This window comes from Marmota flaviventris, chromosome 1 (genome assembly GCF_047511675.1).
Source record: "Marmota flaviventris isolate mMarFla1 chromosome 1, mMarFla1.hap1, whole genome shotgun sequence".
Lineage (NCBI taxonomy): Eukaryota > Metazoa > Chordata > Mammalia > Rodentia > Sciuridae > Marmota > Marmota flaviventris.
The window spans coordinates 4,659,065-4,675,692 of NC_092498.1; positions in this window are offsets into that span (position 1 = coordinate 4,659,065).

The following is a 16,628-nucleotide window of genomic DNA, read 5'->3' on the forward strand; positions in this document are numbered from 1 at the left end:
TCGGGCAAAGAGCCCTGCCTGGGAGTAGCTTTCCCTGTTCCCAGATGGACATGTGCTTCCTTACTCTGCTTGAACCTGTGTGCTGTAGGGCATACAGCCAACCCAGCAGGAAGAAGGGGCCCTTCCCCTGCTGAGGGCTGAATCCCCATCCAGGGGACCAACACTCATTATGAAAGCCGTTCTTGCCCCACATCTTCTCCACGTGAGTAAAATGCTGTTTCATCCAGTGCTGATGTGACTTGTCTTTCCTGGTGACCTCAACACCAGGTCACTGGGCTGGTGTCTTGGGCCTGCTGTTGCTGGTGTCAGCATAATGACATGCTCTGCTGGCCTCCTCGCCGTGGGACTCCTGCCCTGGGTGTGCCAGCAGGTGCCACTTGATCAGCAGTGTCTCTCAATGAAAGGGTCTGGGGTCTTATTCACACAAGGAACAGCGGTGCACATGTAGTTAAAACTCCAGCAATGTTCTCGTCCAGTGACTTCCATCACGCATTCAGGTTCACCCCGTGTAGACACATGGCTAGAGGCCAGGCACACAGGCTGATGCTCTGTGGAGCCATGTGCATTTCATATTTTGCTGATACTATGAAAAGTCACAGTAAGCAGCTGTTTGGAAACAATTCTATTAATTGGTATTTTCCTTCCTACTATGATAGTTTGTTTCTTATGTTATTTTATAAGTGACCCAGTGATATGCCATATAGTGGCATGCTATTCATTAGGAACTTATTGCTCATTAGTTAACTATATGCACAGAAACTGATTTTTTTGAAGGAGAGAGATGCCCATGGGCTCATCTACCCACAGACGTCTGCTATCACCCAAGTTTATCACTTGATTATATTTTTCATTATAACTATGAAAATATATTTCTATCCTGGTTCCTACCTTGGAACTTGAAGAAAAATCACATACACACCTCATATATATATTAAAGTGAGGCCAGTGTACAGCACAGTGACTGTTGTTGCTAATACTTTATTGCACACTTAAAATTTGCTGAAAGAATAGATCTTAAATGTGCTCATGCATTAAAAAATAACTATGTGAAGTGATGCACATGTTAATTAGCTTGATTGTGGTAATTATTTCACAACGTGTGTATGTATATATGAGTGTGTGTGTGTGTATACATATCACTTTGATGCCATAAATGCATACAAATCTTATTTGTCAGTGATACCTCAATAAAACTGAGGTAAAATAGAAATTGAAAAATACATAAAAGGTCTTATGACACACATATAGGACCTGATCAAATGCTCTAACATAATCAAAAACCCAAGAAGAAAATGAAGCAAGAATTGGACAAAGTAATAGCTGAGGAAACGATGCTCAAGGATTTGAAAAACCAATGAGAGAGATCAAATCATAGATCAAGATTATTTACAAAACCTCCACATTTGGTTATTTATTTTTAATGTTTCATTAGTGCATTATCATTATCCATAGAGTGGAGTTCATTTTAACATAATTATGCATACCTGGAATATAACTTGCTCCATTTCAGTCCCCAGCAATTGGGGTCAAAGATATAGTTATTGTGTGATCTAGTAACATTCTTAATATGTGGTGAAAGAAATGAAAATGCATACAATAGATAGCTTCACAACAATCTATCCACAAGTGGTTATCACCGTTTTAAAACAATTGCCCCAAACTGGAACTAGCCTGAGTGCCCATCTGCTGGTGGGTGGATCCATGAATTGTGCAAACCCATAACATGGAACAGCACTGCTCAACAAACGGGAACCGACTAAACTACCACACGCCTCACGGGGGCGGGGGGATCCTCAAACACAGAGAACCATACACCTCAAACTGGTGGATTACCGAGTGCAGTGGCACATGCCTGTAATCCCAGAGACTCAGGAGGCCAAGGCAGGAGGATCACAAGTTCAAAGCTAGCCTGAGCAACTTAGTGAGGCCCTAAGCAATTTTGTGAGACCCTGTCTCAAAATAAAAAATAAAAAAAGGGCTGGGGATGTAGTTCAGTGGCTGAGCACCCCTGGGTTTACCTCCTGGTTCCAAAAACAAAACCAGGTGAATTTCACTGTGTTTTACGTTATAGTTTAATAAGCCTGGCTCGCCAAGATACATGCTGGTAAGTGTTATGAGACTGCGCTTTGTCCCAGAAACGCCTGTGTGTCCCTTGTGGAGAACACCATGTTTGCTGAGAGTAAAATTTAAACTGTACATTTCCTGAATCACCCACGTCGGGGTTTAGCAAGTCCACCTTAAAGACATGGACACAGAGAAAATGGAGGTGACTGAGAAAAGGGACAGAAGGTGTGGCTCTGTTACGTTCCTGGTGGGGCTACCTAGAATTTGAATGGAGGCAGCTCTCCCTCGTCCTCTTGCTGACCTTGAGCCTGGTTCCCTCCCCTTCCAACACTGACCCTCCCCCACACTCTCTTAGGAAACTGCACTGAGGACCGCAGTGACCCAGGCAAAGGTGCCCCAAAGGCTAAGGAGCCAGGGAAAGGCAGGTGGGCAGTGGGGGAACGGGCTGCATCATTACGAATTAATCGTCATTGGACACGAGAAACAGTTCTGTGCCTCAATAACAGTGAAAACCAGAAAAATGCAGCAACCTGATGAGAAGCACTTTCTTTTCTACCTGATTTGAGTATCATTCTCCTCAGAGTGATCACCCTACAAAACAAAACTGCATCAGTGTACAGCAACAAGGCTCTCTGTCACTCAGATGTGCACGTTGGGAAGGTGACATAGGACACATCCCTCCCCAGAGGCACACTGAGGCCAGGCACCGTGCTGTGAGGGGCACAGCAAAGCGCAGAGCAGCACAGGGACAGGAACCAACCAGAAAACACAGGGCCCCTGCATACCCCATGCTGGAACAGGGACCTACAAGGGACACCAGGACACCCTGGGGGTCAGATGACTCACAGTGTCCAGATGTGACTTGGCCTATTTTTATAATTTGCAGTTGTAAGCCACACATAGTTATAGAGCCTTCACTGAAATGTAAGTTGAACAAAGTCTCACTTTTTAAGAAAACATTTCAATCATTAGTGAGTTTGAACTCAGCAATCTAGACTAAAAAACTTGTCACATCCCTTAAATTTGTAAGATCCAGAAGATAAAAACTGATCTATGATCATATTTTAGCAAGAGTAAAAGGAAAGGCTTGGCTGAAGGTTTGAGAACCACTTATATTCCAACCTAGGAGGACCATCGTGGGGAGAGACTGCGGTGACTCGGAAGTCTGTGATGAAGAAAGGTCAGGGCAAATGGTCATCTTGACCAGTGGTCATCAGAAGACCTTCTGAGGCTGCTACACTTCACCTGTCTCTCTGTGTAGCAGACTTACACCTGGGACTCAGAGGAGATCCAGAGACAGCGCCTGCTGGCCCATGGCTAGGCCGAGTCACCCCAGGCAACGTGTTCACACTCAGGCAAAACCAAGCCTACCCGTCACCCCTCTATCTCACATGCACAATTCCTCAACCCTTTGAAGAATCATGGCTGGAAGTTCATCTCCTCTGAGTTCAACAGGTAACATACATGGCCATTCTCAGAGATTCTGAGCCCCTGGGTCCTTTCTAGGTCTATAATTTAAAAACAAAATTCCCAGCACAGCTATCCTTGGAAGGCCATCTGCAAGCAGAAACTGAGTGGGACTCACATCCTTTGCAGCCTGAGTTGTAAGATGGATGTACAAATGGACAGGGCCAGGCCATTCTGATCACAGAACTCCAACCTGCCACCTCTGCACAAGCAGACCAGAAGGGTCAGGATGTGGCAGGTGACCGCCACCTACCCTGCGTTGGTGGCCTGAAAACTAGCTGTGCCTGAGACCCAACTCCGGCTTCCCCTGGCCAGCGGCCTCTGGCCAGGGCTGGAGAATCTGTGCCTCTTGTTTTGTTTTTGTTTTTAACACACATCTTTCCTACTCTGCTGCTGCCCGTTGAGGACAGGGGGAAGGACAGTCACTGTGGCCCATGAATGATCAGGTCAGGAAGAGGGAGCTGATTCAAAAGGAGATAGAGTGCTAGTACCTCAGAGCACTTCCCCTCCTCCAGATGTGCCAAGGTGACCTGCCTCCAGGAAGTTGTTCCCCCAGCAAGAAGTTCCTAGTGAGTAGCCCCTGGGCGACTCACTTCCCACCTGCACCCCAGGGCGGCTCCCTTCCCACCCTTGGATCACTCTACCTTTTGGGTCACATAGACAGGATGGAAGGAGTGGGCATGAGATCAGAGAAATCTGAACCTATAAAAGGGGCAGGACACCCCCACTCCCTCAGGCACCTGCTTTGAACTCCCTTCTCTATGGGGGAGTCTCTGTTTCTCTCTCTGTTCTATCCCCTAAATAAGACTTTTGCTCTTGCCTCAGCATTTCTTGGGTGTTCAGTCTTCAACATCAGGGGAACAGGGACCTGGAATCCTCTCTTACTATAAGTCCCAAGCAAATGGAGATATTGATGGTTGACTCTTCAGCCACACCAAGCTATGTAAATAGCCTTACTCATTCTCATTTCGGGGGGGTCTTCATTTGTGTCCACAATGTACTAGGCAATTTTGGTAAAAGTCATTCTTTTCTGTTCTGTACTGACACATACTTGCATGAGGAAAAATGAATTTATCTTCCAGAAGTAAACATGCATCAGTCACCTTTCTGTTACTATAACAAGTCCCTGAAATCATCAAGTTATAGAGAGGAAAGGTTGATCTTTGCCTGATGGAATCACGCTGTGATTCCACTGCTCTTAAGCCTGTGGCACAGCACACATCAGGGTGGAGCACAAGGCAGAGCAAAACTGCTCACGTGGTGGCGGGAAGCAAAAGAGGAAGAAGGAAAGAGGGTCCCATTATCCCCTTGGAAGGCATGCCCCTGCTGACAAAAGACCCACCACTGAGCCCAGCTCCTACAGGTTCCTTCCCCTCCCTGAGCACTGTGGGCTGAGTCCAACCTTCAACACACAGACTCTGGGGGAAGATTTATCCAAAATGTAGCAAAGTGTTTCCTGACAAAGTTCTTGAGGACTGAGCTACTTTGAGCAGCTTACGTACCACACCTCCCATCTCACCACGGAGTGCACTTGGGGACTCCACCTGCTGTGCCCACCCAGCCAAGGCTGCAGTGGCCTTTCTCCAGTGCCCCACAGATTCTCTCCTGCAAGATCCCCTTCAGCCACTGAGCCCAGGTCCCAGCCCCGCAGCACGCCCCGGCCTCTCCTCTGAGATGCCCCAGGACTCCAGAACGAGGTGCTCACTGGCTGAATGAACACACTCAGTCCCCGCTCGCCACACTCCTTGGCGGTCTTTTGGGGAAACTGGCTCTGATGGTCCTGGAGATTTCCCCAGGTTCCGCCCTCTCATCCCCAGGGCTCACTGATCGCAACCAGAACGGCACGACTCTGCCGTGAGCTCGTCCACGGGCCCACCCGGCCCGACCTGGGTCTCCTCCTTCCAGCTCCCAAACCCCAGTCTCCTCCGTCCTCTGGGATGAGGCACCATCTTCAGGAATCGGAGACTCTGACCTTTGGCCATCCTGCTTCTCTGCTCTTGCCATGTTCTCTGCGGTCGTCCCTCTGTCTCTCTGGAGGGCACCTGCTCCGCGACTGGCACAGCAGGCGGCTTGGTCTCACAGATGAACGGGGCCGCGAGATCCGGGTCACCTGTGACGGTCTCCCCTCCGAGAGGTGCCAGTCTGCCTGGCTTCTCCGTGATGTCTGCGTCCTGTCCTGCTCTGGGTGGTCCTGCCCTATGAGAGGAGTCCAGGGGTGGCCCTCCTCTCCTGTTTCTGTTAAGAACTGGTGTGAACTCCATGGATGTCGAGTTCAGGGGCCGGACCTTCTTGATGAGAAGCTTTAAACGACACATTTCATGTTTTTATTTATTATCAGTCTCTTCAGAATTTTAACTTCCCCTGAGTTAATCTCTACAGTTTGTGTCTTTCTAGATTATTTTTTCTACTTCATCTAGATTAATTAACTTATTGGGAGACTTTGTTCATCGTGTTCCCTGTGTGTTTTCAGACGTCTGTGAAGTCTCCAGTAATGCTTCCTCTTTATTCCCACTTATTTCTTTGAATCTTCTCTCTCTCTCTCTCTCTCTCTCTCTGTGTGTGTGTGTGTGTGTGTGTGTGTCTGTGTGTGTGTGTGTGTCTGTCTCTCTTTCGTGTTTGGTCAACCTAGCCTAAAGCTTTGTTGATTTTGTGACCTTTTGAAGTCACATTTGTCATATTTTTCTCTGTGTTCTCTGTTTTGTTCCATTCCTTTGATCATCATTTTCCTCCTTCTGCTCTGGGGTTCACCTTGCTCTGGGACAGTTGTCTCAGTTGGGCACTTTAGCTCAGGTTGGGCCGAGCTTCTTACCTACACAGCGTCTGCCCCGTGCTCCAACCGCCCCTGGCTGGCTTTCTGATTTTCCTCCTGATGGCGCTCGGGTCGATGGTTTTGATTTCTACATATCTGTAAATTTCCCAGGTTTCTCCTGGTATTATTTCTACTACTGCTATTTCCTTGTGTTTGGAATACAGCTTGTGTGCCAGTTTAACCTTCTGAGCTTACTGGGGCTTCCGCTGTGGCCTAGCATATCAGATCCCCTGGGAGCACTTCACGTGCACATGAGCAGGATGGGTTCCCGGACATCGCTGGGTGGAGTCTTCTACTTCCTGGTTGACGTCTGCCTAATTGTCCTAGAAAAGACTGAGGCGAGAGGACTGGAAGTTCACAGCCAGCCTCGGCAACTTAGTGGGACCAAGAAGGGCTGGGCTGTAAGTTGGTGGTGGAGCATCCCTGGATTCAAGGAAGGAAGGAAGGAAGGAAGGGAGGGAGGGAGGGAGGGAGGGAGGGAGAAGGAAATGTCATGAGCGGTTTCTACAGATTCATTCTGAGGCACAGTTAGACTCAATCAAGTCTATTTTATTAATGTTCATCACACTTCAGACACTTATCCTAATTCTAAGTCCTAACTGAGTCTACACCCAAGGGTCCCAGACACTCACCTGTGATGTGTCTTAAGTCCAGGTCGCTGGAACTCCATCCAGGCCAGCAGAGTCTGGTGCAGGGGGACAATAGCAGCGGAGGTCTAGGTCTTTCTGTGTGGGTCCTATTAGTCCTGCTGGCCCCCAAAGTCTGCGTTTTTAAGTCCTAGTCCTATGCTTGCAGCTGATAACGGGGGTCTGGGGCTACACCTGGGTGTGACTCTTACATCACTAGCTTATCTAAGTTCTGCAGTTGATCTAAGCCTTGCAGCCCCCATTACATCAGGGCATACTACTTACAGTCTTACCAACCCACACACTGATTAATACAATCAGCGGTCAGTCACCCTGTCGTACTCCCGGTACTCGTGTCAGGAAGACAGGGAAAGAAGGGAGAGGGGAGGGGTAAAAAGGAAAGACTCTGCCTCGTCCGTCACTGGTTCAGGTCCCTCACGTCCACAGTGCACTTTGGGGCATTCTTTATAACAGTCCTAAGGTGGCACAGAGCCTCAGAGCAGGCGAGGAAGGAGGTGGGTCTACCCTTTCGGCCCCCTCCCTCTTCTCTTTCCAACGGGAGAAAACTCACCTGATGGGGAGTTGGCGCCCCTGTATACCTGCCCGTCATCGGGCTCTCCCCGCTCCACGCAAGACGGCAGGTGTGACAGGAGGGGCCAGAGCCCTGGGCGTGTGGGCGGCTGGCCTGGCTGCTCGATGCCCTGGGGGTGGGGTAACCGGGCAAGAACCCTGGCAGCTGAAGCAGGCAGGCAGCCATGGATCCAGGAAGCAAAGGAATCTAAGCAGGCTCATAGTCTGGTTGCACATATTCTCAAATTACAAAAAAACAATATTGTAAAATAATCATTTTGATTTGGGTACGTATCCTTCCTTCCATGCTTTTTTGAAGCTCATGAAAATTATTCATGGTGATTTTCTGTGGAGATGGGGGATTTTACTTCATCGTGTTTTTATTAGAAAAAAAACAACATATCCTTTGCTTATTTAAAAAAAATATTTTTGAATGTTTATAAAATAAAAAGTGACTGTGATCCATTTCTTAAGTTTTGGATACTAAGTTCTGTCAAATATGGAATATACCCTGATTTTCTGTAAGGGAACGGGTAGAGGACTCTTGCCCTTGACCTCTAGCATGGCCAATCCAAAGCCAGAGAGAAAAGGACACGAGACTCCAACTGCTCCCGTGTCCTACTGTGGGACAGCATTCTCTGTTGGGATACTGCAATGTCACTTCTCAGGAAAGACTCTCAGCGATGACAGCACAAACTCCCCTAAACTAGCACAGCATTGGTCTCAATCCCTCATCCGCAAAATGGGTCAGGCCTGAGAGATGGGCAGAAGCCCTCTAAAGTAAAGCAACGTACAACTCGTTAAGAAAGGGCTAATGAGCCAGGCACGGTGATGCACTCCTGTAATCCCAGTAGCTCCGGAGGCTGAGGCAGGAGGATTACGAGCAAGGCCCTAAGTAGTTCAGCGAGACCCTGTCTCAAAATAAAAATAATAAAAAGGGCTGGGGATGTGGCTCAGTATCTAAGCACCCCTGGTTCAATCCTTGGTACCAAAAGGCTGGGAGTGGGGGAGGTAAAAGACGGTTTTCCAGAACATTCCAAAAAGACCTGCTGAAGATCTACAAGGGGTTTTGTTCTGTTTTCAGAAAGACAGTTGGAAAACATTACTCAACTCATGAGGAGAGCTTGTAGGAAAAAGTCCTGGAGGTGGAAGAAATAGGACCAAACCTTACAAGGCTGGGCTCTTGCACCCGGTGCCAGGAAGAGCAGAGGAGTCCAGGTCTGTGATAGTGGGTTCTGTCAATGACCTTCGGCTGAAGAGACTCAGATGCGTGGACGTGGTAGAGGGGACAAGAAGAACGCACCATTCCAAAGGACTCATGTCAGTCAAACTGGCCTTCCAGGGGCTTGCTCTGAACTCTGTCTTGGGGACCAAACCCCCTGGACAGATGATGGACCTGACAGTAACCCAGGTGTCCTGCTCCTAAAAGGTGACGTCCAGCCCAAGATTTTCCAACGACCAAGTGGAAGATGCCCGTGAAGGAAAATCACGTTCTGGTTGCAGGGCACTGACCGTTGCTAAATGGAAAGGCCCGTGCAAGCAGCTGGGTGGTTGGAGATGCGGCCGTCGCTCCCTCAGAGGGCTCCCAGGCAAAAGGAGCTGCTGCCCAATGGGAGCAGTGCAGGCAGGACCCACAGACAGCACAGGTGGGCAGGCGCCTGGGGGAGCGCTAGGCATGCAGAAGATGGAGCCCATGGAGAAGCGGCTTCATATCTGTGTGGAGGACCAGCCAGGGACCGCTGGGATGGCGTGTGGTCAGAACTGGGCAAGGCTGGGCCACCTGAGTCTCATACCTTGAGTCAAGCTTCAGTGCACACGTTAGTCCTGCTTTTTCTCATGGTACACTGTGTGGAAAACCCCAAGATGTGTGTTGCTGATGTGCCTCTCGAATCCCCTTCACCCCGACTTCTATCCCATCTCAAGGCTCCAGACCCCAGGAGCTGGCCCCCTCACGGTCACGGAGGCCTAATTCGATGCCCTCAGATTGCGAAGCAGGACCCACTCCCCGATGCCCGAGGTTTGTGGATGGAACCGCGAGGGCACTGCACTGTCGACCTTTGTGCAAAGGAGCCTGAAGTCCATGCTTAGCCGTTGATATGCGGAACAGGGACCGGGGAAGTCGGCCTCCCGGCAGCCATGCTGGGAGCAGCGTTTCCAGGCACAGCTGTCTTCTGGGGTTCTCAGAGCTTTCCTGGAGGCTGCTCAAGACAGAGCTATTTGCTTACTGAGTGTAAAACAACAACGTGCCCTCAGGCTTCCTGAGTGCCAGCCTTGGGAAGGCGACCTCAGCTCCCCCGGCCTCCTGCCAACCCTGTGAAGGTCACCTGTGCACATGCTCAGGAGAGGCCAAGCTCTTTAGAGCCACGAGGAAGGAAAGTGAGTGATGAGTCCTACGCAACTCCATGTCCCTGAAGACCGGGCCAGTGGGAAGTTTCAAGGTTTTCTTAAAAGAACAGGTTTGTTGAAATACAATTTTATGATTTGATGTGCATATACACTGGGAAATGATCGCCACACATAAGCAGATTCCCATATCCATCACCTCATAGGGTCACTTTCTTTTTTTCAAAGTTTTGATCTTTTGCAAACTTAGAACTCTCTATCCTCAACAGATGGTCTGGGAGAGAGACACAAGAGACACCTCTGCCAAAATCAGGGACCAGGCAGAGGCGGAAGAAAGTCACACTAGCCTTGCAAGGGTAATGAGCCCCCGTGCACAGCCCACCCTGGAAACTCCTGGTCAGGGTGATGGAGTGATTCGCTCACTTGAAACACGGCGGGACGGTTGAGGTAGGCCAATGGAAAGTCCCTCCTTTAGTCTGTTTGGACTGCTTCGGCAAACTTCATAAGACCAAGGGCTTACAGAAAATGCAGATTCATTTCTCACAGTTCCGCAGGCGGGATGTTCAAGGTCAACGTGAATTTGGTCCTGGTAAGGGTCCATCTTCTTTCAGGTAACCTCACATGGTGAAAGGGGTGAACGACCCCCAGATTTTTGGGCCTGTTTTACACTGATCCCATTTCTTGGCTCAACCCTTGTTGGGAGTCGCCCCGGCTCCAAAGACTAACTTCCCCATCCAGCAAGAAGAGCCGTCCAATGGTGAGCCCTTCTGGCTCACATGATCCTTACCCACCAATCAAAAAGCACCCCATGCCAACTGTCAAACCTTTCAACCATTACACTGTCATAACTGTCAAACCACCACGGGCTCTATAAATATGCAGACCTGTTCCTCAATAAAGGGACATTTTATCCGACGACGGCAAGCCTTGATCGTTCTTTCATTGGTGCCGAAACCCGGGAGGGGTAATGCCTCCTGCTCGAGGGCCCCCTCTCTCAAGGCTTGCCGTCCTCGTCCACTCTTTCGAGCACTGCTGCTACTCACACAACACCGGCTCTTCAGTAGGTGAGTTCCCCTAGCGGGTATCCAACTTCAGACGGGCTACGCAGGGGCTTTGACCGTGATCTTAGGCACACCTCTGACGCCCAATCTAGAAGAGAGAACGCACCCCATCACAACCTTCAAGGTCACGGTGGACTCTCTGGAACTCGGTTCATGAGCAGGAGGTCCTGAGGGGTGGAAGAACAGGCACTCCTCTCTCTCTCTTTCTCTCTCTCTCAACCATCCTTGTCTCTCTCCTGACCTATGGGGGCCTCTTCTTCCCTCCCTGCAGACTCCCCCTTATTAAATTCTGCACACAAGATTGGCCTTTCTATCAATTGGATAATCAAAGTCAATGGCCCCCAGGAGGATCCCTAGATCCCGCAATTCTCAGAGATCTGTTTAATTCCTGCGAGCTCTTGAAAAAGTGGAAGGAGTTCCCCTATGTTGAGGCTTTTTCTCTTCTTCGTTCTCACCCCGACCTATCCGGCAGATGAACCCCCTCCCTACCGACCTCCCCCTTCGGCTTCGTCCAGCCCCTCAGGTGCTCCCCCTGACTCAGCTGACACCTTTAGTTCCCCCCAAACTAGGTCCTGCTCCCTAGTCCCACAAACCATGGCCCCTTTAAGAGAGGTTGCTGGACCTGAGGGCATTATCCGGGTACATGTCCCATTCTCTATGAATGACCCCATGCAACTCGAGTGAGAGTTGGGCTCATTCACCACAGAAGAGAGTTTCATCGGGTCCTCCAGGCTTTAGCCTCACTTCTATGTTATTGGCTAATACTCTCCTTCTTGAGGAACTTACCAGAGTCTGGGAACTTGCCAGAGCCCATGCGGATGAAACTCACCGAGTTAATCCCAATCACCCTCTGGGGCCACTTGCTGCCCCAGATCAAACTCCCAACTGGGATTATAATACACAAGCTGGCACACAGAGTAGGGACCAATTCTCCACATGTATTATTGCTGGGCTCAAAAATGCGGCACGTAAGGCCATCAATTTCCAAAAATTACAAAAGCCCTTCAGCACTAACCTAGATCCCAAAACCCCAGATGGCCGTCATGTCCTTATGACACATTTCCTCTTGCAGAGCTACTCCAACATCTGGGCCAAACTAAAAAAGCTCAAACAAGGCCCTGCCACCCCCCAGACTGAGAAATTTCAGATGCTTGCCCGGGCCCTGCAGGGTGCTTCCTTGGGTTGCCGCCCATCACCGTAGGTCAACCCCTGCCCGCCCCCGGGCCTGCTTCAAGTGTGGCAAGGAGGGACATTGGGCCAGGGCATGCCCCGCACCACGTACTCAGGGTACCCCATGCCCTAAATGTCAACAACAAGGTCATTGGGGCTCTGACTGTCCTAGATCCCGTAGGAGGCCTATGGCCAGGGAACCCTCCGACCTTCTGGGCATGGCAATTGATTGACGGTGCCTTGGGTCCTTGTCCCCAGCCGTAACAATCAATAGACAGGAACCCAGGGTGTGGATTCAGGTGGATGGACGCAAGGTTGACGTTCTCCTTGACACCAGGGCTACCTTCTCAGTCCTGACAGAATTCTGGGGGCAAACAGTGCTGTCCACCTCTCCTATTGTCGGGGTAGGAGGAAAGATCATCTATCCAAGAAAGACTCCCCTATTACTCTGTTCCATAGACAACTTCCCATTCTCTCAGACGTTCCTAGTTATGCCCCAATGTCCAGTTCCTTTGCTCGGCCGAGATATTCTCTCTAAATTCAATACAACAATCAACATCCGAGCTCCTGGCATCAGTCAGGCCCCAGAATCGGCCTGTTCATCTTTTCTGGCCCTTTTGGCAGAAGACTGGCCATTCTGCTCCACTTGTGAGGCTGACATGAAACACCATACTAACCTGGTGACCTGATTTTATGGGATACCCACACCCCCTCCACCGTTTCCTGCCCACCAGTTAACATTCATCTCAAAGATCCTAACACCTTCCCCAATCAGGCTTAATACCCCTGTACACAAAAGCTCTTCTGGGCCTACAACTTACTGTTCAGGACCTTCTTAGCAAGGCTTACCTCCGTCCTGCTCATTCCCCTTACAATACTCCCATACTAGTGGTAAAAAAGCCCAACGGGTCCTACCTACAACTCATCAACACCTCTATTAGGCCCATATATCCTTTGGTTATTCCATTCTAGTCCACAGAGTAACTTTCCTTCACTCCTTTTTCACCCTTTCCCCATGCGATAAGACCCTCCTACAACAAACAGATCACTTCCGCTTGTCAGATCTGCCAGAGAACCAATACCAATCCTCCATTAAAACCTAAACCTTTCCCTTCTCATCAGGCCTGCGGTCATACCCTGGCTGCAGACTGGCAGATTGATTTCACCAACATGCCCCGAGTAAAAAACAAGCCTTTCCCACTTCTCACAAGCAGGCCTCCACGGTAGTTGACTCACATAATCCCCCGTTTCGGGATACCCACTTCTATCCAATCAGACGATGGCCCAGAATTCACCTCGCAGACAACTCAGGGACTGGCTCAGGTGCTATCACTCCTTGGCATTTCCATTGCCCTTACCGCCCCCAGGCTTCCAGAAAGGTTGAAAGGACCAATCGGTCCCTTAAAGAGACCCTCACCAAGCTCACCAAGCTCACCAAGCTCACTGGGAAAGGTGCTCCCCTTGCTCTCCCCTTGCTTTATTGCGCATTAGGGCCTTGCCACAGAAGCCTTCTCTTACCTTACGAAGTCATGTATGGCCGTCCCCTCGTTCCTCCCAGACTGCCTACAGAGCCCCTACCCATCTCTGAAACCTACACCCTGCCCCTCCTCTTCCATCTACGCTCTGAACTCTGGCGCTATCAAGGCTGGCTCCTTCCTGACTCCAGTCTCTTGCAAAACCCTACCTCCTTAACACCTGGTCAACTTGTTTACTATTGCCCACCGGGGGAAAAGCCCCCTCTAAAACCAAAATGGAAGGGCCCTGCTCAAGTGATTATATGCACTCCCTTGGCGGCCAAACTCAAGCTGTCTATCAACCAACTTACCCCGTGGATTCACATTTCCAGGCTTAAGCCCGGCACTCCTTTCCCTTCATCAGAAGAGCCAAGGATCATCACCTGTCATTAAGTACGCTTGTCATCCCTCCCCACAAGATCTCCTCAAGCTCTGCCTCTCCCTTGTCTCTGTTCCATAAATAAGTTCTGCTAATGCTCCCCTCATTTCTGGCCCCTCTTGGGTCCTCTCTTTGCCCTATATTCAAGGCAAGTGACCCTAAGGGCCCCCTCCAGCCAGACCCCCTTCTCTTCCTTACTTGCTTGGATCTGGCAGGTAGTGGGACCGCTGTGTGTTGTCTTTCTGACAAACCACTTTGGTGTCCACAGCATGGTGACCCCTGAACAATGGGCCACCATCCTCCCTTGGCCGCCTTCGAGAAAGGCAAAGAGAGAAGCAAGCTGGTACACCCAGTTAGGAGAAAGTTTGAAGAGCAGCCTTAATAGAGAGGGGAGGGAGCTAGATTGACTAGGAATGAAGTGTGGAATTGAGGGTGTTAGGTGCAGGACAGGCTGGTCTGCAGGTCATGCCAAACAAAGTTAGCTACAGCATGATCTGGCTTCTCAAACCCTCTGTCTGGTTCTATATCACCTGTTTGCTTCAAGCCCAAACGCCCAAGCCCCCGCTCAAGGCTTGTGCCTTGTGCCAACAAGGCAGCTTGCAGACCCAGAGACCCCATTAGATTTGGGCTATAAAAACTCCCTGTGCCTGTTCCTTCCCTTTATCATAAAGTTCATTCAGACTCAGGTGGGTAAAAAATTTCTAATTAAGCTTTTAACCAGCTTCTCCTCAGGAATTACGAACTCCTGGCTACTGATGATACCTCCAGTCGAGACCTATGCCGAATGGACTGACATCGTCATGGATCTGTGGTGGCAAGGAACCTTCGTTGATCTGGTTCCTGAAGTTATACCAGTCCTCTCTGCCCTCCTGTGGGGGCTCCCAACTTCCCTCCTCTCTGTCTCCCACACCGACCCATCTCAGCAGGAAGCAGCCAGAATGAGTTGACGCCCACTCTCATTCAATAACAAAGAGGGGGGAATGTTGGGAGTCGCCCCAGCTCCAAAGACTAACTTCCCCATCCCCCAAGAAGAGCCGTCCAATGGTGAGCCCTGCTGGCTCACATGATCCTGCCATCCAATAGTGAGCCCTGCTGGCTCACATGAACCTTACCCACCACTCAGACTAGCCCTGATGGCTCACATGATCCTTACCCACCAATCAGAAAGCACCCCATGCCAACTGTCAAACCGTTCAACCATTAAACTGTCATAACTGTCAAACCGTCCCCAGCTCTATAAATATGCAGAGCTGTTCCTCAATAAACGGGCATTTTCTCTGACAGCAAGCCTTGATCGTTCTTTCAACCCTCATGACTTGGTCATCTCCCAAAGGCTTTGACTCTTCACTTTGTCACATTGGGGAATAAACTTCCATACATGGATTGTGGGGGACAAGAACATGCTGTCTGCAGTGACGTGCTCACATGAACACCTGACACGTAATGGCTGTTACTCTACAGTGCCTGAGTGCATACAATCAGACCTGGTAGGACGTGAGGGACTCTCTCTTGCTTCATGGCAAAGAGCTGAGGCTGGTCACGTGACTTAAACAGATTGTTGAGTCACTGTCTGTCTGCCAGCCTCGGGGCACTTACACGAGATCAGTGGTATAGGGTTCTAGGTCTGCAAGCCCAAGGATCCTGATTCTTTTGTCACTCAGGATGGAGACCCTGAGCGAATGTACTCAGCATGCCAAGGGGCTAGATCAGCATCTCCAAGGAGGAATGGCGGAAGTGAGTCATTTCCCCAAAGTATGCATACCCCTCCACGGCCCGTAGGCAGGGTCTCAAGCAGCAGGTAGATGATTTTGAGCCCCAAGGAACATTTGGAAGGGAAGCCTGTAAACATTTTTGCTTGTTTGTGTTTTGGTTTTTATTACACATGTTTATTGGATACAACATGATGTGTGGGTATATACATATGTATAATGAGAAATGATGAAGTTGAACTAATTAACATATTCCTCACGTCAATTATTCATCATTCTCTTTGATGAGACATTTGCAACTTACATTCGTCAATTTTGAAATATATTATTACTGACTAAGGGGTTAGTATCCAAAATATATATGGAATTCAAACAACACAACAGCATGAAACCAAATTACCCAATGTGAAAATGGGAGAGGAAATGAACAGACATTTTTCAAAAGAAGGCACACAAACGGCCAAGTTCATAAACATGGCTAATTAAAACCACAGTGAGACATCACCTGTCCCCTGTCAGATGGCTGCTCTCTGTACACAGTTTGAATTGCCCTGGGCAATGGGAGTGACCCAACCACTGGCTGCTGATGGGTGGAAGCCAGAGGCTGCTGAGCTCCCTCCAGTGCCAAGAGCCAGCCAGACCTAACTGTCCAGCCTTGAGACTGAGCCCCGCAGCTGCAGGGACTCACGGTGAGCAGGAGACACGGCATGAGGGGTGTATTTGGCACGTGCATGGGGTAGGTGGAGGGGCAGAAAAAGAACAGAAAGCTTTGCTAGAACAGGTGAGAAAACCCCTGAGCTGAGTCAGTGAGGCTCTTGGGTGGTGATAAAAAAAATCTGAAAAAGTTGAACACTAATTTGGATCTTCCTCTCACCAACATTCTCCACTTAGGAGTTGCAAGGAAGCGTCCATAAAG